Here is a 15,974-nt window from a genome sequence, read left to right on the forward strand (position 1 = left end):
ATTATCACTATTGTCCATAGGGGATGGGCAGTTAGGCAGAAAGCTGCTGGTTTCTCTGCAGGGGTGAGGCAGACAGTTCACTGGAACCAAAGGACAAAGTCAAAGCACTAAGCCACCTGGGACCACTGCCTCTCAGCCCCACAGCAACAGCCATTGCTTGACATAAACACAGAGGTCTGCCTGGGTGTTTTTAAAGCTGGAACCCTCTACAATGTATATTTTTGTATGTGGGTGTGCATTGAAATTTGAAGTAGCAGTCTACTACCTTCACAGATAACCACATCCTGATTATTTGGATACAGAGATGTAAAAATAAAGGGCAAGGTTAAAAACATATGTTTATTATGGTTTAAGATCTGTGCTGGTATTCATTCAAGCCAAAGACTAAAGAGCTAAAAATAGCAACTGGTACACTAATGAAAATAAACAGTGAGGCACCTGCAGCACTAAAGACATTTGATTAACTGGTCAGAACTCGACGCCAGTGAAATTAGAAGCGGAGGAAATTTTAAGGACTTAAAGCTTGGCTCTACTTCCCAAAGAAATAAGCAGCTAAAGAGGTGGTGTCACTGGCTGAAAAGGGAGCTAAACTTGAGTCCAGCAAGACCCTGTTGTACTGATTTTCATGCAGCAGTGGGACCAAGGCAGGAGAAAAAGGCAGGGTTATTGTAGTGGAACAGTCCGGCTTTAGAAAAGCAATTGCAAAAGTAATAATGCAGTGAGGATTATGTAAATACAATTAAAATCACTCTTTCTTCTGCCATCTGGGGCTTAGTTTTACCACCTTCAGCCATGTCAAAGGACCTTAGTTATTAAAAGAAGTTATTGGTATTTCTCCTTGAGCTTATTTGTTGCAATTGGCCCAGCAGAGCCCTCTGGCCAAAAAGGGGTTTTCCCAGCCATGCACTGGCTATTGCTTCACCCCATCCATATTTTACCTTGACACATTCCAAGGGAGGCTTTTAGAGAGGCTGGACAGTATTTGTTCCTGAAGGAGAATAAGCAAAGCTCTGACAAGCTTTTCAAGATGCACCCTTAATTGAATTTGAAATTGATTGTACTGAAATTGTATCCTTCCAGAAAATTCTTCACCACCAACTTCACAGACCTAGGTCAAGGGACTGGTGTATAATTCCATGTCTGTAGTATCTGAGGGTCTTGTGTTATCTGACATAAAATATGGTTTTCCCTTCTTTGAATGTAATTGCAAGTCTGAAATTCAGACATATTTATGTGTCTTAGTGATACTTTAGCTTGAAATGTGTCAAAACTAAAATTCCTCATATATGTAGGTATCTTTGTTGGCGGTCCAATTAAAATAAAATTAAAGATAAAAGAAAGGACAGTATTCTACCTTATCAAAGCAGGATAAACATACAAAACTTTTACTTAGGAACCAATGCAGAGCCATTTTCCAAGAAAATATCACAAGAAAGCAAAACGCTTTACCCAACAGAAACTGTTAAGTCTCCAACATCAAACCAAAGGACTTAAAAGATGTTTTTCTTACAGACAAAAAAACAAAACCCAAAATGACATCCTGAAGATAAGTGGGCTGAACAAACCTCAGACAGAATGCAATTCATCACCAAGCTCCAAACCCATTGCCTGTCAGAAACAGTAACAGCCATCATTGCTCTTACCCATTTGAACCACGATATTTCACATTACTGTGGAGATTACTCTGCAAGCATAAATCACAAGGGACTTATTTTTCTTACTGGCCTGTTAGCAAGAGAACCGAGGCAAGACATCATGCCTTGCTCTGCAATCCTTCACCCCAGCTGCCAGCGTGTCCTGACGGCTGTGCTCCGCTCCTGGCTGCGACTCCAGCGCGGGACATGCCCAGGGCACTGCACACCAGGACCTTGCTCTTGCAACCAGCACCTTGTGGCCAAGCCTGGAGGTTCTGCCTGGATGCCACCAAAATGACCTGATGCAGAGCCAAGGCTTGGCTGTCCCAAGCATTGGGGCATTGGGAAGCTCCTGGCAGTGCCTCTTTGGCCTGCAGTGCTCCTCTTTTACACTGGGACAGCACTGGGAAGTGATGAACCTCACCACCTGCTAGCCAGGAAGGTCTCTGGGACTGTGCAGATTCTGGCCAGCTGGGGGAAATCAGGTCTGCAAGCCAGTTACTGACCTATTTTGTTACTGCTCCAGCACCACAAAATAGAATATTAACTGCTGCTACCTTTCTTAATTGAATTGATTAATCAAATTGAGTACTCACATTGGCCTTGCTATGCTTGCATTGCACGCCCAATAGGAATACATCTTGGGCACAAAAATTATGATGGATGATTATCTTACCAAAAGAACAACTCAAAAATGGCTTGTGTGAAGCTCTACGAAGTCTGCTCCTGCTGGAACAAATTTTCCTTACTTTTAAAAATTATAAAAGGTATCCTCTGATCGCATATATCACCACAAAGCAAAAAATACTGCCCCTACCACCAGTTCTAGTGATTCCAGAACTGCTGAAGGACCCTGTGTGTCTCAGGTGAAATCTTGTAGTTATGTAAATGTCAAGGAAAAAGGATAAAAATCAAAACAAATCCCACCCTCAGAAAAAAAAAAGCAGATCTCCAAAATAGGTTAGAGTGGTGTTTCTGTTGTCATCCCACAGACGAGATATGGAGCGTTTCTCACATACTGCTTTCTAAAAGATACTGAAGCCACACATTGAAACATGGGGCTTTAGTGACAAAATGAAATGTAAGCTGCCAGTGTCAGGCTCTTTATGTTATCAATAATGTGTTTTCTGGAGTAGGCATAGATTTTTAAACAATGCCATATATTTTGTTATACATGGTACAGACACAACTTCTACAATATATTTTCCTTCTATTTTCAGTTTCATGACTGTAGAGATGTATAGAGGCAGGTAGGTTTCATCTAGTGGAACCAGAGAGAACTTAAAATTCATAGACTTATGCAAGAGGCTTATGATTAGTTATTTTGAGATAACTAGGCACTTTTGTGTCTCAAAAGAACCTTTTTGTCAGACAGTATTTCAAGGCCAAGCACGCTTCACTTCCTGAAAACGAAGGTTCTTCAAGGTTTCTCAAGGTAGTCAAGACTCGTTGATTGATTTCTAAAGCCTTCATTTCAATAATTGCATGCCCTGTACCATGATTTCTGGTGTTCAGTCCTGACATGCTCTCATGTCACCACGTTAGCCTCCTTTGCCTGTTTGACAGCTGTGCTTTGGCTCAGAAGTTGCTCGAGCACACAGCTGTCCCTACCAGTTGTACCCAGACAAAACAGCTTTATGCCATGGTTTCAGTGGTTTAGCTGCTGCAGGGATCCTGCCCCACAGGACACAACATCTGTGGGAGCAGCACTGGCATCATGTGGAGAAAGGATGGAGAGGTGACCCTCTAACTCCCATGAAGAATTCAAGAAGTGCATGATGAACACAGCCCTGCCAGGGCACCTTGGCTGAACAGACACAAGCATGATTCAGGAACAAATGAACTGACAGAGGTGGGCAAACACTTGTGAAAAGACTAGTCAGTCATGGTTCTCATCTCCTCCCTTGAAAGCAGGGCATGAAACCAAATGGCCACACAGAAAAAATGAGGACAATTTTCTTTAGAATGGGCAGGAAGGACACAGGTTGGACATACTGCAAAGCTAGCTACACATTTACACTATTACACTGTGTAATAAATCCATTTTTAGCAACAGATTTCAAAAACTAAAATCCCCAAATTCATATATATACCATAAAAGTAGGAGACATGAAGCAACAGACAAACAGAAGTGATGAAGCCCATCTAGAAGGGGCTTGTTAATGAAGAAGGATGCTATGAAGTGTAAAAAAATATCTCGTCATGGGAAAAACCTATTTGCACCTTTCCTCAAAAGATAATTGAGTGAGCTGCAGTATTCCTGGTATGTACATGGAATACAAAACATTATTAGACTATTCTTCATTGCCAACAAACTCTCAGCTCTACACTGTTTATATATGTACTGACTAAACATGCCAACTTTTCATAACATTTCCAACAATTTGACATTCAGCTTTCTTTCTTCTTTTCCACAAGAGCCCAAAACTTTTCATTGTTAGAGTGCCATCTTCAGAATTTGAAGCAAAAATAAGAAATCTTTCCATCAAGAAAAATCAAGAAATAGATTGTGGTTTTCTATATTAGGAAAAAAATTGTTCCTAACAGCATTGAAGTGATAAGTAGAAGATCTTCACACCAGGTATAAAGAGTATGTTAGCAAAATTGGTTATCAATAGAAAAGCAGACCATTTAAAATACAATAAAAATATCCCTCAAGATAAGCTTTTCAGAGACAAGAATGGCATTGGAATTTCTTAACAAGATTCAAATACTGATACTGATTTACTCAAAAAACACTTAAACATTCTGATCAAGGGTGTTACTTGAAGAAGAAAAGTCTTGGGGGAGATGCATGGCAAATGTAAATTAGAGAGTAACCCTCTCTCTGAGTTAAGTGAGAAGAGAAGGAAAGCTGCAAGCACTTGCAATCGTTGTCAGTCTAACAGAGCTCTTACAACTGTTGTGTGTTTTAATTGGCTATTCAAGAAGCCCAGAAAGGCACTTGTCATTCATTCCAAGAGTGAAAACAAAGTCCTAATCTGCTGAAATCAGATTGGCAGGTATTTATAAAAAATGAAGAATGCCTGGTCCAGCCGGATATATTTTGCAGTTTTCTCATCATTTACACCATAGAATTGCTTGGTTTGAGCTGGGGGTTTTTGTCTGTTATCCCTCATAATGTTCAAAGTATTTTACAAGAAAAGTAGGTTGAGCTGCATTTTGAATACAGGTGAGCAGAGACAGATAAATGCAATAATAAATTTCTTGAGTTAAGCAGTGGGCAGAGGCACAAAATGTCCTCTCAACTCCTCAGGTTTCAGCTCTGCATTCCCCACGAGAGAACAATCATTGCAAATTGAAAGACCAAGTAAGGAAAGCTAAGGGCACTGCATGTTAGTGCTTCAAAAATTAGTGGATTCTGAACTTTATTGTAGCCTCTGGACATCTAAACCAAACGTTGTTTGCATGTATTTACTTGTACAACTTCAGTGTGGGAGGAAAAAAAAAAACAGTGAAATAGTTTTGAACTCAGAATGGAGAAATTACAATGACTATCACAGAATCAGAGTCTGCCTTCAGTTACAGGGGTACAAAGCTGAACTAGCCAGATCACTGGATAATGATAATTACTCTGTTAGTGTAGGAATGTTTTTGCAGTTATTCTATTATTGCAGGAATGCAGCAGAATCTGGATCACCATTTGTCTATAGTAAAACCCTTTTGCAGATCCAGAAATTAGAGACTTTTCCTAAATAATTTATCTCATGTTTTCCAATATTTTAGATGTAGCAAACTCATCTACCGCATGAGATATTTAGCAATGCAAAAGAATTATTCTGTCACAGCTCCTCAGCTCATTTTAAGAAGTAATATGCATTTGACAATAACTTACACAAAAGGAAAATCCATAACAATATAAACAGACAGCAGTTTACTGCAAAGCACTACAACAGCATAAAAGTAATTTGTCTCTGTTGCAAAATGTACTGACACATTCTGTTTAAATATTGGTTGATTAACTGAAGGAAATAAGTTTCCACTGAATATTTGTAGCTCAGTTTTACTACCAAAAATCCTAGGTGACAAGCACCTTATTATCTTAATTCTAAAGTAAAAAGTACTGGAAAAAGTACTTGTGCTTTTCCCATCAGATCTTTATACCTTTTACAAGTCTGTTAATTTAAAAAAAAAAAATGAAGAAAAAAATCAAAAAGAGGAAAACACAGAAGGGAAGAATGCTTCTGTAAAAAGAGCAGAAGACACAAAACATCCCCAACACATTCTGCCCTCACTCCTCTTACCTTGCATTGGATGCAAGCAATTCCAACTTTAATGGTCCTGCTATGTTCTTCCTCCTAACTTATCCCTAATGTTCAGCTTTCTTTCAGAGTTTTTATAGTGTCTGGTGTAAGCTACAAACTCCAATCACTGCCTTTGCTTTCTCTTACATCATTTCTAAAGATTTTCCACTGATCCTTGCCCTAAACCTTTCTCTGTCCTGCACTCTCACACACATACTTGCCTCGCATTTGTTATATTTATTGCTGTGATCAAAATGATCAGGTTATAATTAAAGGTCTAGCGATTTGTTCTGGTTTTTTTTCACCTTTTTTTCATTTAACTTCAAGATTCAGACAGTCATGGGAGTAGAAAGATTTTCAGCAGCATCACCATTCCTCTAAACTCTCACTTTTGTAAACTGAAGTGCAGAAACACGATGTCCTGAGTCATTACTGAGGGGCTTTTTCTAAGCTTTGTTTCTTGAGGACATCAGGAGGACTGTATTAGCTTCAGAAAGAAATTAGCATGTTTTTAGTAGACCAAACAGCACCGTAAGTTAAGCTTTAGAAAAGGATTGTGCTTTGTAAAGCAAGTGACAAGAACTTCAAGTGTCTGAAAGACAATTTCTGTTATTGAACTGTTAAGTTATTGAATTGTAAAGCATGAGCTCTGGAGGTGCCTATCTTTCCTGGGCAATACCAGAGGACTTATTTCTTTCCCTGTTTGCCTCCCTAGAATAAGTCTATCTTCTTTTTTGCCCCTTTTTTAAAATCTCAGATTTTAATAGATTTGCAGAGTACTTTAGACCTGTTTTGAGGTTTAAAATTCTAGCCAGCGCAGGCTCCTTTAAAGTTAATTTGCAGTAATTTTATTCCCTAAATAGAAAGGCACAGTACTTTGAAAGTAGTTTTTACTCTGACTTGCCAAAAGCTGTTCCTACAAGCCATGGGCAGTGAAAGGAAATTTGCAGTATGTGGGAAAATATTGCCAGCCGGGAAGCAAACACTTTGATTTCATTTGTCTTGATCAAAGTGTTTAGGGAAAAATAAGAGTTTGGTCATATGGAGGCAAAGCAAGGACTTCTGCCCCATATCTGGACATGTTCCAGGCCAGGCTGGATGGGGCTCTGAGCACCCTGCTCTAGGGGAAGGTGCTCTGTGTTTCCACAGCATCTCTCAGTACAGGCCAATATGAGAACATGGCCTGGAGCAGATCTGCAGAAATCCTGCAGAAACACAAATGAGCTGGCCACAGGAGCAGCCACACCAGGGTCAGGCAGGCTGAGACTCTTCTCCACTGCAGGGTGTAACAGAGCAGTGATGGCAGCTGCAGAAGTCCAAATGGGCCCTGTGGGTGCTGGAGGAGCAAGAGAATCAAAAGAGCAGAGCCAAGCACCACCAGACTGCTGAAACACAGCTGAAAACGCTGCTGCACAAAGAGAACTGGACCCAGGTCCATTTTACTGCATTTAGGTGGTGGTTTGCTGCTGGAAGTCCAAGGACGCAGCAGTACTGACCAATGTGTCTAAAACAAGCAAGCAGGATCTCAGGAAAAAAAAAAATAAAGATCATGACAATCTCACCATGAGGTATGATCAGTTTATGGGCTACCTTAGTGACACATGACCACAAGGTGCTGCTGACCAGCCACTGCAGCTCCAGGCACTGAGTTTCTTCTTTCTTCTGTTGGAAGGACACAAGGTGGCACTCACAGGCATCTGCTCCTCTTGGGAGTTCTTACAGAGTCTGTCTTAAGGTCTTCAAGCAGAATCCCTGCAGGAGTCCATTCTGCCACCATGCTTGTTGTTGGTGTGGCTGGTGGGAGACCTGGGCTGTGACAGTGGGAGTAAGCTGATGACAGAGAGCTGAGAGCTGGCAGTGAAGGCGTTTGGGTGTTTCACAGCACAGGGGAAAGTCTGGAGAGCAGCTGAGACTCAGCCATCTACAACTCAGCACCTCACAAGAGTGAGGGAGAGGGGGGAGGACTGCAGAAAAAACAGCAGGAAAAGTGCAGCCATAGTGTCACCTCCTTTGGCTTCAAGAGGATGTCTAAGAACTGGCATCAAAATTTTCTTTTATCCTCTCCATGGATCAGTGATGCTATAGCAAATCTCCAGCCACTTTTGGACCTACTCTCAGGTAGAGGGTCTTCCTTTAAGAAAAATTATTTTCCATTTTACAATTTATCACGGTATCCTTCCTACAAAATCTAAAAGATTTCCAAAATGGTTGCTGATACACACAACTATCATCAAGTCTGACCAGGAGGTGTGAAACACTCAGATCTAGGTAACTTGTCATCTTCACGGGCTGCTTTTGACCTTACCATAAAACATTCTACCAGCACACATGTGGGTTTTCTCTCTGGGGAAAAAGAAACCCCAACAAACCAACCAACAAACAAAGCAAGCAAAGAAGCAAACAAACAAAACAAAAGAAGAAATACTCATAAAAATGAATCGTGTGTTAAAGTTTAATTTAATTTAATATTTAATTTCCTGCTCTAAATTGACTGTGATTTATTACCACTTTTTTGACACCTTCTAGTGAAGCCTGCCAAGGAAGCTTCCCAGACAATGAAAAAGGTATATGGTGGTTACTCTGCTGGCAGAGCATCTAAGGAACAGATATCCTCAGCAACACTGTGGTTTAATTATACTTACAATATAATTAAGTTAGGGCAACCAAGAGTTTGGAAATACTCGTTATTGTCTTAAAAATGAATGAATAAACAAATATAACATGATGTTCCTCAACTATGAAAACAAAAAAAAAGGGGAAATTGGAGGAGGTAAAGACAAAAGACATGAAGCTCTTTTTGTTACCATCCAAGAGAAGGACAAACTTACCTCCCTACTGACTTCACAGTCCCACAAGAATTTCCATAAATCTTTCAACACTCATTTGCAAATCAGTTGAGCTGGCTGTTTTCCTTAAGTGGACAAGTTTTGATTCAGAGAGCAGGAGTTAGCAGGGGCTCACTTGTGTAAGTGTTGAGCAATCTTGCTCTTCAGCACCCTTGCCTGTGGAAACTATATTTGGGGTTGTCAGACCTTGTCTGTAAAGGCGTGGGAATGGCACATGAATACAATGCTTGATATTCCTGCACTTTCAGCCCTCCCCTTCTCTCACTAAAACATGCAGCAGTGCTGTTACATCCCTGGGATCTGAGCCACAGGAGCCTCCTCATTCTATCACTGAGCTGTCCCATGGGAACTTCACCTTCCAGCCTCTTCAGAGGGTGCAGCCCTTTCCAGCAGCCACTGGCTCCTCACACAACATCACACCCATAAATCAGGGTGAACACTGAGGGTCCAGCAGGTGTCATGGCCAAAGCAAAAGACCTGTCCTCAGGAATTTTTCACTGATCTGGCATGGAGTGAAGGTTTGTGACCTGAGGCATTCTGATCACTTATGATTATACATATTATACTTATTTTCACTAAACACTGAGCGTGTCATCAGGAAGAGTCCAGTTCTCAATTTAACATTGAAAAACAACGCCACACTGAAGTTAGCAGAAGTGGACATTTTTTCCAGATGTGCAAGGTTAGCCCCACAATTCTAAGAAATAATCCAAGTGCTTTTTTTTCTTTTCAAATTAAAAACTATATTCTTTAAAATAAAGAACTGATTTTCATGAGCCAGACGCTCAGCTGATACTGATTCATAGAGCTCTGCGATAAAAAACCGAGATATTCCAAATTACAATGACTTCAATTTATTTTTACTTCTTGAGACAATAAACTCCTCAGATAAAATTGGCCCAATTCTGACACCAGTCTAAAAAAGGAATAGCATTCCACCAGATTAATAAAAACACAGCATTTTACAGCTACATTATTGGTACAGGGAGAACATCCAACATTACTTTTGTTGCATTTACATTCATATCTTGTCTGGAGAATGGGAAATATTTAAAAATAATCACCCCAGATTTTTAGTCAGTACAAAAGAGAGAATTTCAGAAACCAAGCTAATTCCCACCTATTTGCATGTTGATACAGAGAGCCAGAGAGCAGATGACTCACTGTAAGACAGACTATGGGAAAGAGACCCTGCATTAACAATGTGCATGAATGTTTTCCAATAGAAGGTACATTCTACCTTGGAAGGAAAACCTATGTTAAGGCCGCTATTTTTAAATCTGCAAACTATCAAAGTAGGCTTTGTGTGTCACTTCCATTTAAGATGAATCTTTGCAGCTAGATAGAGTTGGAGAAACAAAACCCACAAAGTGAAGGTAGAAAACAGCACTGAAGACAGTGACATTCTTTAGGAATGTTAGGCTTCCTACCAGCAGTTTCTATATATGTACTTTTTTAAAGTCCATTGCGCTGGAATTATGTGCTTGCGAGAGGTGCCGGGTCAGGACATGTACGAATTCATGAAAAGCTCTCAAAAAACAAAGCAAAAGTCCCCAAAAGGACAGCTTCTTGAAAGGCAAGGCATGCTGTGATGCAGAAGGTTGTGTTTGGGAATAAAAGATGTTTTATCTCTGGTGCCCAAGCCATTGGCTCCCAGCCCAAGATGGACGTGAGGAGTGAAGATGGCCAAGAAAAGCAACAGGACCTTCTGTGCTACGGACACAGTGGTCCAGGAGCTAATGGACAAGGGGTAGCAAAAACACACACACACCTCAGTGTACCAAGCAAACAGTAATAGTTCTGGGACAGTGTCAGCCTGACTCAACTGGCAACACAGAAATGAAAATGAGCAGATTGTGTTCCCATCCCTTCTAACTATGCTCCTTGGAGTCAATGCTAAACATAAAGACAACAAACTGGGAACCAGCCCCATCTTTCTGTGCTAGGAGGGAAGAGTGCTGATGTTTTCACACTGCTTGCCTTGTCAGAGATGCGTGTGCTGATGGCCCCTGCCCCTGAAACAAGCTCTCTGTGGCCCACGAACCCTGGTGCCACAGTACACAAAGCACAGGACAGCAAAGTGTGCTCCTGCACAGCACACACTGCAGCTCCAGAGCCAGCTACAAATGTGGCCACGCAGCACAGCCCTGAATGTGCAGCAGCAGCTCAAGTTTAAATGTGCTCAAAGAAGAAAAAATATGTCTGCCTTGAAGCTGTCCTCACCTCAAACTTTATTTCAAACAACTTTTCATCATTTTCTTGCAGAACTGAGAAGTGCGGTGGAGTTTTGTTTATTGGCACCGGGACGAGAGGTGCAGAAGAAGTAAAGAAAGCAGCTAACCAGCAAAATGATGACAGCAAACTGGGGAAAAAGAGGAAGGACAGATATTCCTCAGTCAGATGCAGAGGTGTGGAAGCTGGGCAGAGACATGTGGACCACTCACAGCATCACAGGATGCTGCAGGAAATCTCACCACCCGCTTCCTACCTGACACGCAGGAGGAAGGAAGTCGTGAAAGGTGAGGCTGGGAAGTTGTTTCTCCATGGAAACAGTTCCTGCACCAAATGGGATTAATAAGGAAGGTTCTGTCCCCTCATTCCTGGCAAGTCCACCCCTGGGATGGTGGCTTGCACAGCAGGACTATGCTGTGCTGGAACCCAAACACAGCAGGCTGTTAGTGTAAACCCAGGAGTTCAGAGCAATTTGTGCTGGCTGATTTGATTTTTTTCCTGCTTCACTCTGGTATCAATGTGCTTATGGATTGGTTCTTTCAAGGGAACCAACAAACAAAGGAAATAGCAAACCTTCATTACAGAAATGAAGGTCTCTGATATTTCTCAGAATTAACCATCTCACAACAGTCTGTAAATTCATCGTAACACTTGAGCCAAATTCTGGTACATTACTTGTCCACTTCAGCTCCTCTATCACTCCAGCTGGACAGACACCTGACTCTGCTAGACTCTGCACCGAGCTGCAGTTCCCTGGACAGCTGCGGTCCCGCAGCCGGACCAGCCCGGGATGCTCAGGAGCCATCCCGACCCCGCAGAGCGTTCCCCAGTCGCTCACCGCCATCTAGGGGTGGGTGCGCTGCCGCCGAGCCATCCCACAGCCCCAGCGCTCCTGCGAGGAGCGGGAGGGAGGTGCTGGCCGCTTTGAATAGATCCAGGTACTCCCAGGGGTACAAAGGACTGAGCCCCGATTCCCGATTCCTCCCTTATTCCTTCCTTCTCCAGCTCCGAGCTCACCGCACTGGCAGCGTTTTCCTTCCGTGCATTTTGCAGCTGTGCCATGCAGAGAGGGATGAAACACACAGAGAACCATAGCACACAGCTACGATAAAAAGCAGTACCAGTAATTGCCAGGCTAAACTCTTGTTACAGCTTATTTTTTTCACAAGCAATGTGCATAAACTAAACCAGTGGCACAGCTGCACGAATTGAGCGTGCCCGCATGAGCTGGATGTGCTGTATGAGGAGAGCAGCAAGCCCTTCTGCACAACTACACACTCACATCACTTCCCCTTGTCTGGAATAGCTTGGGAGCTTTAAAGAGAAGAATACAAAGAGCCAGGAATAGTAAGTAACCTACCACATAATCAAGTGATGAATCTACTGTTCCTGGTGTGCAAAGGCCCTCTTTGATTAGGTGAGTGCTAAGGAGAAACTGCTCGGTACAGAGACTTAAAGATCCTGGAGGCAGGAATAGCACATGGCCAGGTTTCCCCAGACACATCCTTCCTCTTTTTTTTTTTTTTTTCCCAGCTGGAAATTCTGTCTAGTTGGAATTTAGCAATCTTTTACATTTTCTTCTGGCAGGCTGGCTGGATGTGCTGGTTTGCCTGCGTATGGAGGGACTCTGCAGGTAACCATGCATCTTCACAGACCACCTGTGCATGTGCAGCCTGATCACACACCTTTTTGCCAGTGCTCTCCACAGCCTCTCTGGGCAGCCTGTTTATTAGCCAGTCACTGCCACAGTAAAAATGTTAACCAGCTGCATAAACCAGCAGAGATTCATGTGAGCTGTGGAATCCTCTGGGCCTCAGTTACTCACACCAAGCTGAGCAGTGTCCCAAAGCCACACTCTGCCCTCCCTGCAACGTGGCTGCTTTCTGGAGCCTGTTTGGTGCCTCTCCCTCCCTACCTGTCCCTTGTCTTCTCCTCAGGAGGCCTCCACATCTGATACAAGGACCTTAGAAGAGGGGACAAACCCACCTCCCTTGCACTTGCTGGCCTCATTAATTAATCCCAGGTGTGAATCCACAGAATTGTGTGTGGAAGGTTTGCCCTCTACCTCCACAAAGGGAGGCACACTGCATTTGTGCTTACTTTACAATTACACTTGGAAGCAGGGAGCAGGAATATAATACAGTTCCTTGTGTAACCATATATTTATTTTGGTTACGTGCGGCTTCAAGACAAATCTGAAATGGTGCTGGACCGTGCTGCTGCCCTCAAAAGAAGTTTGTCAGCAGAGTAACAATAATATTCTGCTCCTGAAAATGATGTGCTGGGCTTTATGGTCAGCTTTTAAGTTTGAATGCTTTTTTCCCACTTTGATATTTGAGGCCTCCCCTCAAAGCAATTCCTCTGAGTGCATACACAGCTCTCCAAGCAATGGTCATGGGAGGACAGAGACAAAGCACAAAAAAAAGATGCTGAGAGAATCTGAAAATGATTTGCAATCTCAGCCACAGGAGCTCAGTCTCATCAACACAGTCCTTTATATACTGGGGATGGTTTTCCTGATGTTCTCCTAGAAATCTGGTTTGGAAATATTAGGTATCCAAAACACATTTGGAACTAGCTGACTAGAGGAGGGAGATGGAGCAGATAATGCTGACTAAGTGCCCCAATCCCTGTCTCACAGCCCCAAATCAAGCACACAACTGCAGTGACCAGTCAGAGAGAGGATCTGGAGCCGAGTTCTAAACTAAATCATGTAACTCAAGCTGGGATGTTGCATCCCAAGAGGATCCTTCTGGGATCTGAAGCATCTACACTTGTACAGCCCAGCCTTACCACAGCAAAGCCTGGATGCCTTTGAGAAAAAAAATGGTATTGGGAGAGTATGAAAGCTTTGAACATCGGATGTGCTTAAGGTAAACATAGAAGAAGTGGCTGATCTTTTTTGCAAAATCTGTGATAAAATGACAGATCATAAAAGTACATTATAAATAACACAAGGAGCATATTAAACAAAACAGCAGCAGCAAAAAGTGAGGGAGGCTACTAAAGCTGCTACTGAGTGGACTGACAGGAGTGACAGACCTGGCACACTGCCACAGATAACTCATCTCTGCTCATCCCATGGGGCAGGGACCCTGCCCTGGGTGCTGCCACGTCTGGCTGCACACAGACATTCCTGGGCACACAGCAATGCCACTGGCGTCAGTCCTGCTCATACAAAATGTTCAGAGAGCTCCAGTGCTCCAGGAGCAGGCAGTGCCTGATTCATGGAGAGATGAATTGAGTTCTCAGTAGACCAAATAAACAACCAACAGGGAGAAAAACCAGCCAGCCACCAGCCATCCCTGGTTCTTCCCAGCAGACAAGGGACTGGCTTCTATTCTGGGGTGTCAGCAGTGGAACAACTGCTCTCAAGTCAGAACCTTGACAGCAGAGCATGCTGCCATTGCACTGAGTCAGCAGTGGCACTGTGACTGACACCTGCACAGGCAAGGCCAAAGCCTGAGCAGAGACTGAATGGAGAGCAAGTCAGACCCTTTTTCTTCAAGGCATTTATCACACACAGTCACTGTCTGAAGCACCTCAATCCTGCCCTTCTTCCACCTCTTTTTTCCACTGGTCCTGTAACCTCCATGGAGCAAAGGGGATTCCCCCCTCCCCTCCATCTCCCACCACACAAAGAACTCTGTATGAGCAGCATCTTCCCGAGGAGCAGCCAGGGTTAATGAACTGGAGCCTCTCCCTCCTCCTGCTGCCTGCCCAGGCTCTGCAGCCTCAGGCACATCACCCAGAGACCCCTCAGGTTGTTTTCTGGGGCCGTGGGAAGCACAGTGTCAGAAAGAGCAGTCTGAGCCGTGCAGCTCACGGTTAGGCTGGGGAGGAGAAAGCTCAGCCCAGGGCTGACAGTGACTGATGACTGTAGGTGCTGTGAGAATTCAAATGTCAGGGGGTAGCAGTGATGTTATGAAAGCACCACAGGAGTGCAAAGATCTGTGTAAACTGAGAGGATGATCTCCATGCAGGCAGAGCAGAAGCTGTTTGACAGTGTTGAAATTATGTTCCTTGGTAGCCCTCTGATTTGTCATGTGACTTGATACACTAAAAACACCCATATTGTGGTTTTATGTCAATTTATGACAATTGCTTTTCCTGCAGCAGACAATGATTTGTAAAATGACTTTTCTTATTTCCAAACCACTCAAAATTTTGCAAATTGTTTTCCATGAACTAAAAGTGGTTTAGAAATACCCTTGGCTCAGGGAATGGCTCTGTTATGGGGCTTTTGCTGCCACTGGGAGAACACAGCCAGCTGGGAGAAGACAGTTATTTCTAAATTACTCTATTTCCTACATTAATATCTCTTTTAGAACAAAACAGCAGCAGAAGCAGTATTATTTCTGTCGCGTGCTCTGAAATAGGACTGGTTCCTAGGAACCACAACTTATTATCATCCCATCACAGGCATCCCTGGCCATTCCATATGGCAGTGCATCCACTGAATCCCCAAGCCCTGAGATCTCTGTGGGGCTGCAGAGGCAGCTCCTTTTCTCCTCTGTACTGGGAACTGCCCCAGAAACAGATCCCACCTTACAACAGACAGCCTTGTGTGGACAAAACCCTGCAGTCCAATATCATTGAATGGATTGGGTTGAGCTGGGCCCTAAAGGTGACCTAATTCCAACCTTCCTGACAGGGGCAGAGGAGAGGGAAAACCCTCCTATGCATGGGCCCAAACCTCAACTTGTCAGCTACGAGCTGAACATGCTGATGGATTGCACCACAGAGACTCCCTAGCTACAACTCTCTTCATAACAAAAAATAACTTTCCTACCTAAAGTAAAACTACTTTCTGAAAAACATTGATTCCAAGTAGCAGAAATACCTCATAGCCCAAGGTGGGCTTTATCATGAGTTTGACAGTGGTTCAAAACTACAAGGCCAGGAGTTCTCCTTTCCCAGAGCCCCATCTGCAAACTGACCAGCTCAGAGTGACAGCTGTGGCACCTTATGGGATTGGATCCCACATTCTCAAAGCTCTTGTTCCAGTAACAAGGACA

Source organism: Fringilla coelebs (assembly GCF_963513975.1).
Source record: "Fringilla coelebs genome assembly, chromosome: 10".
NCBI lineage: Eukaryota > Metazoa > Chordata > Aves > Passeriformes > Fringillidae > Fringilla > Fringilla coelebs.